General features: G+C 35.0%; 1 protein-coding gene across 2 annotated transcripts in view; it reads left to right on the top strand.

Moving 5' to 3' along the window:
* Positions 1 to 15,383, top strand: part of ANGPT1 (angiopoietin 1) — a 270,278-nt gene that overhangs the window by 239,201 nt on the left and 15,694 nt on the right. The gene's annotated exons all lie outside the window — the stretch shown is intronic.

The following is a 15,383-nucleotide window of genomic DNA, read 5'->3' on the forward strand; positions in this document are numbered from 1 at the left end:
TGGTAGTGCCTCAGATATTTGTAGAACACAGTTTAAAAACCATTGTATCATGTTACTATTATAACTAAAAAAAGTAAAGATTTACCAGTTGGAAATAAATTTAGGTGTACTACTTTCAAATATAAAAAGAAAATAAATTACATTAAAAATTTTCTAGATTCATTAGAAGGGCACAGTTTTAGTGAATGTATTTCATTAAAGTAATTTAATGTTAATTTTTAATGTTAATTTTTTTCAGATCTTGGTTACAGTTTATTCCCTAAAGTTGATTTCTTTATATTTTTATAGTATTAACTTGATCAGTAAATTCTTTGTCACAGATAGTATAATGACAAACTTAAAGATAGCCCCTCCTTGGAACAAATAGAAAATTTGTATTAGTAAAACCTGAATGGTAAAGTTTAACCATTTACAATGAAAATTTTGTATTACAATGATGATCTTATTATAATGTTTGTAATATACAATTTTGGAATATTTTTCATATTTTATCTCTATATTACTTGTTGGGAATACTTTCAGGTTTGCACTGATTGTGGCTCTGTGAAAGCCTTGTACTGGAAGAGATGAATTTTTTTGAAGCAAGATGATTGCTTGAAGCAAAATTGCCAAAAAAAATTGAAAATAATTTGGCCATTAAATGTCTTTCTGTACAAGTTTATTTTTGGCCAAGATCTTTATTGGGAAGAAGTTTGGTGTAGTGAGTAAAGCATTGTATTGGAAACCAAGGGACACAAACTCTAGGCTTGTATCTATAGTTACTTTTTTGAATGATCTTGGACAAGTTGCTTTTCCAAGTCTCATGTCCTCAGAAGGAAAATGAGGAGGTAAGAATGAAGTCTTTCCAATTCCAGAATCCTTTTTTTCTTTAAATCATTAAAGGACTCTCATGTTGTGTATGTATTTCAAGGACAAAACAAATTAGTGTGGATTGAAAAGAATTCTCGAGAGCCTCCCACGTAAATTTAAACCATGTATTTTTTTATGTATTGCAAAACATGTTTCACTATTTTCAGTGAAATGTTTTTCATTTCTCTGGTCCTCTGGGCTGCATGGTCCTGGCTGGAACCAGTAGCAGATGTGTTGAAATGCTAAGAGGAAAGTTAATTTTTATAGCATTCCTGGACTGATCAAGGTAGAAAAAAATATATAAGGAATCTCCTGGCAGTTTCTACCCTGTTGAATTTTTAGTCTAGATATGAAACTCAAAGTTTTAAGTAGTCTTTTTGTATTTTCAAATAATTTCTCCAATTTGGGAGGTGTATTATTTTTATTGAGACTATTATTTTTGTTACGGTTACTTCCTAAAACAGAGAAGGAATTGTTTTATTCAACAGCATTTGTATTTTATACTCCTGAACTGAGATGATATATTCAAGAGGAAAAAGACATGGTCATACAGAGTCACTTTGTTCCTTCTTCAGGTCTTCTAAGGGTCAGGAAAATCTTTTGACTTTAATGCAGATTAATGTCAGTCTCTAGAGTCTTGTATTTTTCCAAGCTGACAAAAACAAATGCCCCAGTGCTGTTAGGTCTAAGGATTCCCAGAGGATTCCTGCTCCAGAATGAATAATGCTGGGTAGAACTCAGACAACTGCTGGCCTAGAAACTTCCAAGTTGTCAAAGGTTGGTAGAGCCAGATAACACTGCAGCTAGGAAATACTCTAGGGAGATGTCATGTGATCCACTGCTCTGGGTCCTTTTAGTGCAGTTCACCACTGAAAAGATGAAGGCTATATCTTCACTGAGTGAAATATTTGTTATTTTTTATGTACTATCCTAAAATAAGATGTCCACAGAGATATCAGAATACTGATGTATGTATGTGCTCATGCATGTGCATACACATGTGTAATGGGATAGGAGAATGGATGGATAGTACACAGGCAGATAAGCAGCTACAATGCCATGAACAAAGCTTATTAATAAAGACAAGTATGGCATGAATAGGGAGATCTAACCAATTTAAGGAAGTTGGGAGGGATTCCAAGGGGTGGCCTAAGTTGACGTAAAAATGGCAAATAGGAATTAGCTGGAGAAATGGTTCAGAGTTGGAGATAGATGTGGGAATAGAGTATGTGAAGGCTTCTGAGTGAGACCAGCGTGTCTTGTTAGGCAAACTGCAAGTAGTTAGGTGCTGCTTAGGCATAGAGTATAAAGGGGTAATGATAGCATGATACTAAGAGCCAAGGAGATCCAGACAACTGGTAATATCTGGAAGACTTTGGACTGGAAACTAGTGATAGCCTCTGAAGGCAGCCCATCTAAAATAATCTATCATCAACATCCCAAACAATTTTTTTCACTCAATGTTTTGATTCCTCTGTTCATTAAATACAAGCAACAACATTGTGCAACACATTGTAGTTGAAACAAAACCCCACAGAACTCAACTCAATGATTCAAGAGCTTAACTTCTTTGTCTGACTTGATTTTCTATATCTTTTAAGTCTTAGCTTGGTCTGTAGAGCTCTGCTTTTTAGATTGGGTAAGGATAGCTTTCTAAATGTGCTCCCCCTCGGCTCTCTGCGTATCTTTTTCTGAGGCCCTTACTTACCACACTGGGTTGTAATTGGCTATTCCCTGTTATTAGACTGCCACATCTAGGAGGGCAGGGATCTCTGCAAAATGTTTGGCATACGTCTGGAGAAGCACTTTCTAATAAATATGTGAAAGACATATCATCAAAGATATTTTTTTATGCCCCAACAAACACAACAGATTTTGATGTAGATGCCAGAAATTCAGAGACCAACAAGTCAAAATTTCTATCCCCAGAGGTTCATGGTATAGAATGGCAGCTCATTATAGTATTCATGTAAGATTTTTAAATAAAGTGTCATGTTCTTTAGTTTCTTAGATTGTTGCTTGAATGAGACTCATTTTCCTGATCTGTTCAACTGCTGACTCTTCAGTTTCTTTTATTTACCTGCAAAATATATGCAACAATTTCTATTTTGCATGATGCCAAACAAATGAAATAAAACGTTAATAAGGTTAACACACAACATACCTTATTCCTTAGGCCAACTGATTTTGGAAAAAGATACCATGTTACTATCACTGATAGACTGTGTGTTACAAGGTCTAGGCCTGCAATTTTGATACCTGCCACTAGGAGACAGTAAACTTTGATTTTATACAACTCATGTGCGTACAACTGAGAGCTTTTCAATAAGTACATGATTTATTAGGTTGGTGAAAAAGTAATTGAGATTTAAAAGGTTAAAAATAATTGCAAAAACCACAATTACTTTTGCATCAACCTAATAGTTCATTATATTCTTGAGTAAAAATTCCAAAATTATGAAGGTAATAATATAAAATAGTAATTCTCCTATAACTCATACAATATTTTTTCTCTCTAGATGATTCATTTCTTTTACAAGAGCTTTTACTCATTTCAACCATAAACATCATAAAATCATTTTAAATAATTATGCCAAGTATCAATAAGTATCAACATTAAATACATCAATGGCAAACCTTGTACTGATAGTATCATCATGACATTCACCTTTACTTAACATTAATTACTCCATTCCGAGTATTTGCAGTGCTTAGATATGTCTTTTTTGGCACTAACATCACAAATGCCAATATTTATGCTGGTCTGCTCATTCTCTATTAAAAGAATTAAAAGTACTATTTTATTATCTGCCTCAGTTAGAAGCTCAAATAAACAGTTGGATAAAGAATAATTTTAGTCTTACTCATTTTTAGGCTGCAAATGAAAAACAACTTCCTTTTCCTCACACACCTTCATGATCAATTCCAGAGAAAATTTTCCAGATCTGAAAATCAGAAGTAGTTATATAAACAATTGAAGGTCACATAATTGTTATAAAAATAATTATTTTAATGAACAATGCTTTAAAATCATAGATATGATTAAAGGTCAAATGAATAGTTTATACCTATTTAGAACCTGATTTTTAAAGCACACAGTGTTCTTAGCAGAATGTCTGAATATTGTATGCTTCTTTAATATCGCCTAACCTAGAAGATATGCTGATAATAAGAGACAGTAAGCCAATATTTCCTTGGCTTGTTAATAAACAGTAATTTCTAAATATGTAGTTGTACAATATCAACAATAATTTTATTTTTCTCTTAACTGGATATAGTTTTGCTTTAATTAATCTACATAACTTCACTAAGATTACTTTCTTAAAAGTTGTTATAATTCTTTTAAAATCAGAGGCTGCATTCATTCATTATCCAGCCAGCCAGCCAGCCACCAAACTTTCATCATGTTGCTGCTATTTCTCTGGTATTATTCAGTCATTTCCAAACTTGAGTGTTCACATAGTCAAGTAGGGTGTTGGTTTGAAGTTAGATTTATGAATCCCGCATCCAGAGATCCTGACCCTGGGATAGGACCTAGACATCTCAATCCTAGTACCAAGTACACCCAGGCAATGCAGATTCAAAAGTACTACTTAAATGGCCCTAAAAGGAGACCGTGTTTGCTGGTCTTCTCGAGCTAATCATTAAGGAGAAGGAAGAAAATATGGGATAATTGCCCTGAAACAAAGCGTTAGCTGCAACATATTTTAGCATGTCTGCTTGTGTTTTTTTGTTTTGTTTTGTTTTATTGGTTTTTGATGAAGGAATCACAAACCTTTTACAAAGAAGATCCATGGATCTTCTCCCCAGGATAAATGAACAAACACAAAATTTTGCTTACATTTATTTTTGATTCAGCTCCACACTCACAGCCCCTGGGTAAGAACCCTTAAAATGAGGCTATAGCTGGACACTAAACAAAAGGGGTCAGTTGACTGGGGTTGAGGATGGATGGGGCATACTAGAAGAGATTGAGGGGCCCGGGAAAGGCCTCCTAGAGGAAATCCTTAGGGATTTGTGAAATATGAATAAGTGTCTGTCAGGCAGGTATGGAGGATGGTGACAAAAGGAGGGAAGTATTGATATTCTAGCCAAAAGGAACCATGTAAACAAAGACCCAGAAGAGGGAGAGAGCTTGTCTTAGTTAGATAATAGCATGTATCTCGTTAGGTAGGGCTCCATAGAAAACAGAGGGCCATATTCCATGATAAGGAGTGTGGACTCCATCTTATACTAATTGTGGAAAAAAATAAGCAGAATAATGATTTTGGTCAGCAGAAGAATCTGCTTATGCATGCTAGAGCCTTATTTGTCAAACTTATAGCAACACATTGTCCAACTATAACAAGAGAAAGTATTTCCTCTCTGCATAAAAACCTCAGACAATGCCTCTCAATGGTTTTCAACATTCTGTTCACCCTTTCCTCTCTCTATGTCTTCCCCTAAGGGATGCTGGAAAGTTTCTTGCTGCTCTTTAAACAGAAATAAAAATGAGAACAAACGTACCTCCCTTGAACTTGTTTATACTAAAAAAAAAAATCACCAATTTTGATCACAAGTTTTACAAGGTCTTGACTTAATTTTTCATAAAAAAGCAAACCCATAAAGTCTCTGAGATGGCCATTGGCCTGGTCTTTTAGGCACCAGAGGAGGGTCTGGTCAGTGAGCTGCTTATTCGGAGCTGACTGTCAGCCACACGTGATGCCAAGGGAATTGAAATATGTTTAAGGGACTGTTCGTATTTTTTACAGGGGTCTTAATGCCATGTAATTCATTTTGGAACTAAAATTTTAATGTATTCTTAGAAAAAGAGAGGGATATTGGAAGAACTTTATTTTATTTAGAACTAAAGACAAAATCATTACAGTGTGCATTTCTGAGCTTTGGGAAGTATGGTTTCATTGTCACTAATTTCATGAAAATAGTTTTTTCTGCTTTAAATTTACAGACAAGAGTGTGGTTTCTCAGCACTATGCAAAGGCACACCGAGGTAACATTATGTGAATTCTCTTATTTCATTGGAGGAAGAATTTGTCATGAGTTTTGAACATATGCAACCTTCATGTCAATGAGAAACACTGAGAACGATATTTTACTGGGATTTTGAAACTGGAGTCACTGGTAACAATGTTCTTTGTGTCAAGAGTTTGAGAAGAACTGGGTGGTTGATAAACTTATTCTTATCAAAGTTCTACATGATATTAACATTTATAAGTCAAGGGAGAAACATTAAAATGTATACCTTAAAAATGTAAATAGATGAAAAATTAGTGTACAGTTTATGCATATATAACAAAAGCTAATACATACAACAGCCATAACAGAATTAGAGGGTAAATGAAACTGGATTCTCTGAAGTTTTTCATTATTTGGGCTGAGGTTTTCTGTTACTCTGGAAATTTATCTTTCTTAATTGCAGCACAGATTTCCGTGACCCTCGCTATGCGAGCATTTTTTCACACTTGCACACCTTCCACTGAACATGTTTAAAAATATATAACATATCTGCCTCAGGGCATCTGAGACTTAAGAAGCAAATAAGACAGCATAATGGTTAGGTTAATACATAGAAATTATCATGATTCCCCAGTAATCCAATCCCATGTGATACCAAACACATTGGTATCCCATGTGATACCAACAAATGATACCAAATAAGGAAAATGGAACACGGTAAAGGAAACTTTCAAGAAATAGAGATGAGACTTAACAGTAGACTGACATGGGTGACCTTTTCAAGGATTTTTTCCCCAGTATCAATTATGGGTAAAGAAAGGAAAAAAGACACATGCTGGATTCAGCCAATAAAGTACCTTATTATACACCAAGAAAAACATAGGATTCTCAAAAGATTGGCATTTTAATTTATTAACGAATAAACATTTGAATTAAAGGATTGTTATTCAGGCATCTGGGTTCAAAATAAAGTAGACCTTAAACCATGTAGTCAGCAACGCAGCACTCTTTGGTTTCTTGTTCTTTGAACTTGGTATTTGCTTTCTCTATATAAAATGGGAGGGGGGGCGAACTGTCAAAGGAAATGGGGCGTCATGGATTTGAGAAAATTGGTCTTTTTCATATTTTATTTCTCCAGTTTATTGCTTACATGCATAAGCAATTAGTTAGTTACATCTCTATCACTATTTTCATCACCCTCAGTATCTGATGTGTGTCTATCACGGTCTCACATTGATACTTGTTTAATTTAGACTTACTCATCCATATAAGTCATGTTTACTGAGCTACTGTGTATTTTACGGTAATTGGTTAGGGAAATTTGATTTCCTTGCTTATTTTTCATTAATACTCATCAAATACTAACCTACCTGTGACAGACTTTTTAAGGATTTTGTATGTATTACCTCATTTAATCTTCATTACGTTAGAAGTACATTACTAGTCTTAGAGCCATTTTACAGAAGAAGTAACGAGGGATCAGAAAGCATAAGAGCTAGAATGCAAACCCAGACAATTAAGCTCCAAACTCTGTCCCATTATGCTATCTCTTGAGACATAAGTGTACATGACACAATGTTACTCTTCAAAAGCGAATGCTCCATTTATTAATTTTTTCTGGGAGAGGAGAGAGGAAGAAAAAAAGGAAGAACTTTAGGTAATAACTCTATTATCAGTTATTTCTTTCATTCATAGTTTGTACCAATCCACCTATGTCTGTTTAGGTTATCTACAAATCTCTATTATATCCTTAATTATTGAGTAATCAAATTGTACGTCATTAAATCTTTTAATCTTCTTACTCACACCCTCTTTTCTTTTGAAACTTCCTTTGAACTTTTTCTTGTACTTATAGATTCATATCTATGAATGTAGATCGTCGTCAAACAACAGTCTGTCATAGGCATTTACTCACCCACTTTTTCATAGGTGCACTGACTTTGCTTCATATGTTTTCCTATTGTTTTCTCACATACTCATTGACAGGCTCTTACAAATAAATAAATAAATAGATAGATAAATAAATACATAAATAAATACATAAATAAATTCTATTTACTTATGGTCAATGAAGTAAGAGAATTTATCTCCAGCATATGAAAAACAGTGTTGCACATAATGACACAGACTTAACAGAGCCTCCTCCAACAGAGACCACAGTCCTAAGCTTCCACAATGGAAAACAAACTCTGTCTCCTCTAATAAGGAAGATAAAGCTTTTGAAACAGATTTTTAAATGAATGCCCAGGTACCAGAGGGAAGTAGACCATAGAATGGACACATGTATAGATATAGGTCCCTTTGTAAAGCTTGATGGTTTCATTTCTCATATGGACTCTCTATTTATATTTTAATGGGTTATTCTATGAGCTACTCCTTCAGGTATTCCTTGGCAGCCACAAACTAATTTCATCCTCATTACAGCAGTGCCCCAAAATGATTTGAGGAGACCGTTAAGTCATTAATATTGGACACATTTCAAATCGGGGGGAAAAAACGCCCATGAGACTTGAATTGTAAAATGTAATTGTATTATTACAATTAAAATGTAACTACATATGAACCATCTCTTGAGATGAATAAAAGTTAAATTTGAAACAATTTGAACTCAGCTCATAATCAACTCAATAAATATGTATCGAATGTCTGTTATGTATATAGTATATGGAGTTCACAAAGGTGACTAAGACATGAATACTTCTTATTAGGTTAATTCTGGTGAGGAAGAAAAGTCATATACTATATAAATAACACTACAGTAGACAAAAGGAGATGTGCAACAAGAGAAACGATTTTTTCGTGCAATGACAGTTTAGAAGAGAAAGAAGAGAGAAGACTTCCTGTATAATATTAGAACTTGTCTTGAAAGGTGGTTGGTTTTGGACTTGTGAAGATAGGGAGGAAGGGATCAGTTCGGTAAAACTTTGGTCATTTATAAGACACAGAATGCACTTGGACAGTCCTGAACGAAAGAGAACAGAACGTTCACCTCGAAGATATTATTCTGAAAAAATTAAAAAATATTACATAATTTTACTGTGTTAGCAAAGTCTAAGGTAAGCCTCAAGTCTCCCCTTGTGCTAAGATACATTTATATTCTTTCCTTTATCTCAAGGCTTCCAGTCCTAGTAATTTCCACTGTAGAATTCTGAATACTGAACAAAAAAAGGCATCTTATGAAAACATAAAGAATTACAGCTTCAAATACTAACAGGGAAAAAAAAGGAATACATATCTATCTTAAATGTTTAGCATTTAATACATTTATTGTCTACATTTTCACTTGATGCTCCCAACACATTCAAATAACTGATGGAATACTCTTTCTTATCTTTTTTGATGGTAGATAACCCCACAACTTAATTGTGGGATTGTGAATTTGACAATCTTTATATTGAAGATATCCTCCTCATTCCTCTCCGAAAGTCCATGCCCTCCCCAGTACCAAAGCTAATCTCTTCCACTAAACTTTTTGAGCAGTTTGGCATGTCCTGAATTTTTCCCATACCCTTTTTCCTACAATACTAATTATTTGTACACTTCCTAGTCTTCATAACGGCAAACATGCTAATCTTGCTAGAAGTCTACAGTAAGGCAAACACTGTTTTCTTTATGTACAGATTGACAAGAGAAATGTTGTCTTTATTTTCATCAGAAGATGCCACCTGTATCATGTAAACTCAGGACGTAAAGACATGCTCTGCTATCCCTCTTTGTGGATGGTGCTCAGCCCTTTCACAAGCACAGGAGGCAGGGTGAGGGCGGATGGTTAAAACAGAGACAACCGTGGAGCAGCAACCAGGAGACAGCTGTGTTGGGAAACTGTGAGATTGAGTCATTGCTACCAGGCTCTGAAAGAGAACCAGGGGGGTCATTTTGCGTTTTCCTCAAGTGATTGTGAGAAAGACAAACTAGTTCCATATGGTGGCAGGGAGAGAGCGCAGAGCCAAAATAAAATCTGCTCAGCTTGTCAGTATGTAAGACCTTAAAGTTCAGATATATGAGAGTCTGTCTACTGTTTTAAAGAGCTGAGGCCAAACTTCAATTTGTCATACATACAACTCCCACTGCCTTGGATAATGAAAGAGGTTCTTGCCCCACTGACTACAGTGAAGATGTAAAAATATGAGAAGTATGGCAATCTCTTAAGTAGACAAAATCAGTGAGAAACTGGATGCATGAGATTGGGCTGCCTATTTTAAGGAAACGAAAGTTACAGAATTACTTGTATGATACATAGGTGTACTTTGAAGCCAGTTCTTCCATAGTAGAACTTACTGTTGTTTCACATTCATTAAGAAATATGAGGTAATCTTCTTGTGTATTAAAATTTCTTTTTTATTTTAATTATTTTAACCTTTGACCCCCTTCACCCATTTGTCCCACCTCCCACTTGCACCTCTGGCAACCACCAATCTGTTCTCTGTATCTATGAGCTTGATTTTGTTTTGTTTTAAGATTCCACATGTTAGAAAAATCATACATTATTTGTCTTTCTCTGTCTGACTTATTTCACTTAGCATAATACCCTCAAGGCCCATTCACATTGTCATAAATGGCAAGATGTCATTCTTTTTTATGGCTGAATAATATTTAATTGTACATATGTCCCACATCTTCTTTGTCCATTCATCCATCAATGGACACTTAGGTTGTTTCCATATCCTGGCTATTTCAAATAGTGCTACAGTGAACATGGGGATATGGAGAAAAGGGAACCCCTGTCCACTGTTGGTGGGATTGTAAACTGGTGCAGCCACTATGGACGACAGTATGGGAGGTTCTTCAAACAATTAAAAAAAGAACTACTGTGTGACTCAGAAATTTCACTTCTGGGTGTTTACCTGAAGAAAATGAAGACAGTAACTTAAAAAGATATATGCATCCCCATATTCATTGAATTTCTGTAAATGAGAGAAAAGGTGTAACTATATTTTCATCAAGGATGGCTAGATAATCGTGACCACTTTCAATGTGTGTTTATCTGTTTCATTTTCCCTTAAGATGCTAATTGAAAAAAATAAAAATGCTGACATTTTTTGCAGTCATTGATCAAATGGTACTCATAAATTTCTTTTCTTTAATTACAAAAAAAAGGGTTTAAAAGGACGAATCATAATTTTACTTTGTGGCTGCCTTTCTGGTTACATCGAATCATATTCTTTGGAGTTTTGTTTTTGTTGTTATTTTGTTTTTGACATCTTCCATATTTCTGTACCTAAGTCAAATACTTTCTTCTGGAATAATATTTGGTTTTTATCTCCTGCCACCTCTCTAATGATTCACACTTCAAGTTCCCTTTTACTACAGTCAGATACAAAGCTAACTTTGGCTCTTTCGTATATTGACTTTTCTTTTGTGAAGGCAAGGTCCATTTGGAATAACTATTAGTAAAATAGAGAAAGCTATGGATAGTTAAATAAACATAAGAACTTTAGAAATTAGCCAGAACCACACTTAAAAGGAACCACCTAAGTATTCTGTTTGAGCCTCCATTTAAATAAGCTTTTTATCTAATTACAAAAAATACCTGATATTAATGAAAGGCCGCCCCCTACTTTGCCTGTATCAGATCCCCAGGTATGATTGTTGGCTTTGGATCGTAAGTACTATTCTGTGCTAGCTAAATAGTTGCTCAGGAAGAATGATACCCTTACTTGTGCAGAGGGCCTCTCCTTGACAGCATAGTTGCTCCCAGAATCCTTGTGGGATTCCACAGAAGCGTGGGTGTCTTCATTTGTAAACTTAAAATATATTGAGAAAAGTATTTTTTATGATGCACCATCTCTATTTCCCAGTGCAAGAGAATAACTGTCCGATGGGGTGCTTGTTCCTTAAAAGAGCATAAGCAGCTCCTCTGTGCCATGCTCAGGATACAGACCTGGGGGATGGGGGGTTCTATTGTACACTGTAAATTAGAAGTTCTATTCAGTCTTGGACAGTGAAAATTTATTCTTCAAAATAATGGTCATTTCTACTTTTAAATCATAGCAACCAATATGTCCCAATGTTTACATTGTACTACTTTAGGACTCTTCTTTGCTTCTGCTTCTTGATTCAAAGATCCCTAATTTGGGCAGGACCTTTTATCTTCTTTTTAAAAATAATTTTAGTGGAAATGTTTACCTTAACCATCTTTTTATTTCGAATTTGTGCTCTGATATCAGTTGGCTTGTACACAATACAAATAAATCATTCAATAAAACACAAGAACAAATAGAAATTAAGACATATCCTTTCTTCCTTTATTCTATTTGTATAATACATCAAACATGTTTTCATATTCTAGAATATCCAAGAAAATGAGAACAAAAAAAATGAATGGGAAAGAAGATCAAGAAGGATGTAGAAGTGTGTGTGTGTGTGTGTGTGTGTGTGTGTGTGTGTGTGTTTATTTGAGTAGGATGGCAAGGAAGTAGGATCTTTACTTAGCTAAATGAGATGCAAAAGCTGTATCTCTGAAAACATGGGCCAGTTGTATTTTGATTATTAAGGGTTATCAATATTTGAGTTTGCCTTTAGTTGCTATCTTCAATTAATTACTTAGCACACTTATCATTCATTTATTCAGTAAACATTGAGCCCATCCTCAGTATCAGACATTGCTCTAGATTCTGCTGATTCAAAGATGAGTAAGACACAGTTTATGCCTCAAGAAGCTCACAGGTAATTATGGAGAAGACAAGTAAAACCACAACTAAAATACACATAATAAGTGTTATTATGAAGGTATTTATCTACTGTTCTTTTAGGTTTACTTGAAATTAATCTTAAAGGATGAATAAGATTTCAGCAGCTATTCAAAGCTAGAAAGGGCCTTCTAAGAAGAGGGGACAGCATGCGTACAGGTGTACAGAGAAATGAGAGAGTGTGCTGCTTTGAGGGAACAAGTGAGTGTTAAGTCTGGAGCATGGTGTACGCATGCAGGAAATAACAGGACATAGGAGGTGTATTTCTGTGGGGGCAGGTGGGCGTATGTGCAAGAAGGTAGAGGAGGAATTGGCCTTCAAAATCTTTGTAAACAACAATAAGAATATTAGAACTTTATCCTTCAGCTGTTGGAAGAACACTGAGGGACTTTAACCAGAGTAGAGGAATGGTGAAATGCATGTTTTTGCAGGAGCTACATGGAGCATGGATTTTAGACAGAAAGAGAAGGAGTAAGACTCAAGGCGATGAGATCAGTTGTAAGAATTCGACAACAATACAGAGAAGAACTGCCAAGATTACAAGACCTTCAAATCATGATTAAGTTGATCTAGAAAAATACCTCTTTTTATTCACAGACCCTAACATGTATCATTAATGAGGTCCATAGAGGTGAAGGTCAGGAAAAAAACAAACACAACATTGTAGACTATTCTAACCCTAACATGTATACTTGCATACTTATTTAGAGATACATAAAAGCACCCTTAAACTTATGACAGTTGATGATATAGTCATACAATAGCTTTTAAATGATGCTGGAAAAGAATATATAACGACATGGGAAAATGGTCATAAAATTATAAGTGAAAAGCATGTTATAAAGAAACAGGTATGATTTCATTTTCATTTGTATTCATACATGAGGAGAAACTGATGTGAACTAACATGAGTGATTACCTCTACAGAGATGGAGCTGTGGGAAAAACTTAACACACATTGCTTGAAATGTTTGTAAGAATATGTTCTGATATTACATAAATAAATAATATTATCTATTTGGAAGGGGGAAAGACAAGGAAAAGACTAAAATGTATATGAACCTTAATGTCAAGAGTAGTTCCATTCAGAGAGGAGATTAGATTTGGGTTAATTTTGGTTTTCTACTTTTTGTTTTTCTCTACTTCCCCAATTTATAATCATGCATTTCTATTGCCTTGGTAACAGAAAGGAAACATTATAAATTATAGGCTTAAACTATAAACCTTATGTGAAAGGATAACAGTATAAACTATCCCTAGCACATAGCAGTCACTTCGTAATATTAATTGAATACTTGTGTGGATTACCTGTAAAAGACACTGTAGAAAATCATTGTGTCTTGAAAAATGTGTCCTTATTAGTGAGCCTAAAGCTACTGCAGGGGAAATGACTTACCTTAAAGAAGAAGAAGGAAAGTCATCAAAAACCATAAAGAAGCCAAAGAGCAGAGTTGGAATTAACATTGCTCATTTAGTACCTGAGGGCTAAACTCACCAAGTCCCAGGGGTGCAGGAGATTTCAGGCTAACAGTCACAGCTCCTCAATTTTGGAATCATTCATCTTCCTCTGACTGATTCTTTGTTCACTGGGTAGCAACTTTCTAACTATAATTTGGCTTTCTGTATGAAATTCTCTCTGAGGAGACCAGGAGACTGGGCCCCCACATGCTCTTATTTTGACTATAAACGGAGACCTGGCAAATGCCTCTCTTAGTTTTCAGTATGTGTCTGTCTCTGAGAGACTGAGAAAGGGATCAAATTAAAACTTCAGACGAGATCTGGAAGGTGGTTGAATTCACCCCAGTAGCATGGCAGCACTCCCGTTCGTGACCCATCACTCTACTGTGCTCTGGTGAAACCTACCTCCACTTGAGCTCCCTACAGTCTAAAATGTGAATCTGCACTTAAAAAAAATCCCACAATTTTGCATCCTCAGTGAACTTTAACCTGCTTCTCAAAGTTTTAAAATGTAAGAATGTATGTAATAATTCAGCATTCGAAGCTTCCGTCAGCGTACTATTAACTAAACTACAAGTTCTAATAATCATTGAAACCAAGAAAATTTGACTAGGGTTTAATTATTGCACATTTTGCTCTTATTCAAAAAATCCCTGCAGAACATTTGTAAAATGCTTTGGAACAAACATACAATAGTGCATATATTATTTGCTAAAAATAATATCAAATGTCACAAAATAATAATGGGACATATACATATACTACTTAGGTACAAACACAAGTTAGTTTTATATATATGTGTGTATATATACACGTGTGTATATCTATCTATCTATATACATATATAGATATACACAAACGGATATTCAAACATTAATAGATCTTTATTTTTTCTATTTAATAACAACGAAAAAATTTTAAAAGCTGGCCTAGATCCTCACAGTGTCTCACTCATACAGAGACACTGATTACCCATGAACCATACTGTGAATGGGTAGGATTCATAAATATGACTCAGACACAGACGTGGTCACATACATGGATTTGCAGAGAATATTGCTAGGTGATTTTGATAAGGTTAGAGGAGCAGTGTTAGGTAGAGTTAGGGAGAGGGGTAAAGTCTCAATAAGAGAAGACCTGGGGTATCAAATTGGCACCACTGGCAACTCACGCTTAGTTATTGTGGGTCTCGAGGAGCCACTGAAGTACCTGAGCAAGTTTGCATTTGTTCAAAGTGCCCACCTGGATATGAAAGCAGCGTGTAGTATCAACAGGAATTGAGCAGACATGAGACAGGGAACTATATTAGGCACTCTACAGTGATTTGTACAATAGTTTTTGAATTCTAGACTAATATTCTTCAAACTGTTCTCCTTGGACAATCTGCAAAGAGTAATCTGAGATGTTGGTTGAAAACACAAGTTCCTAGCC

Source organism: Rhinolophus hipposideros, assembly GCF_964194185.1.
Source record: "Rhinolophus hipposideros genome assembly, chromosome: 13".
Classification (NCBI taxonomy): Eukaryota; Metazoa; Chordata; class Mammalia; order Chiroptera; family Rhinolophidae; genus Rhinolophus; species Rhinolophus hipposideros.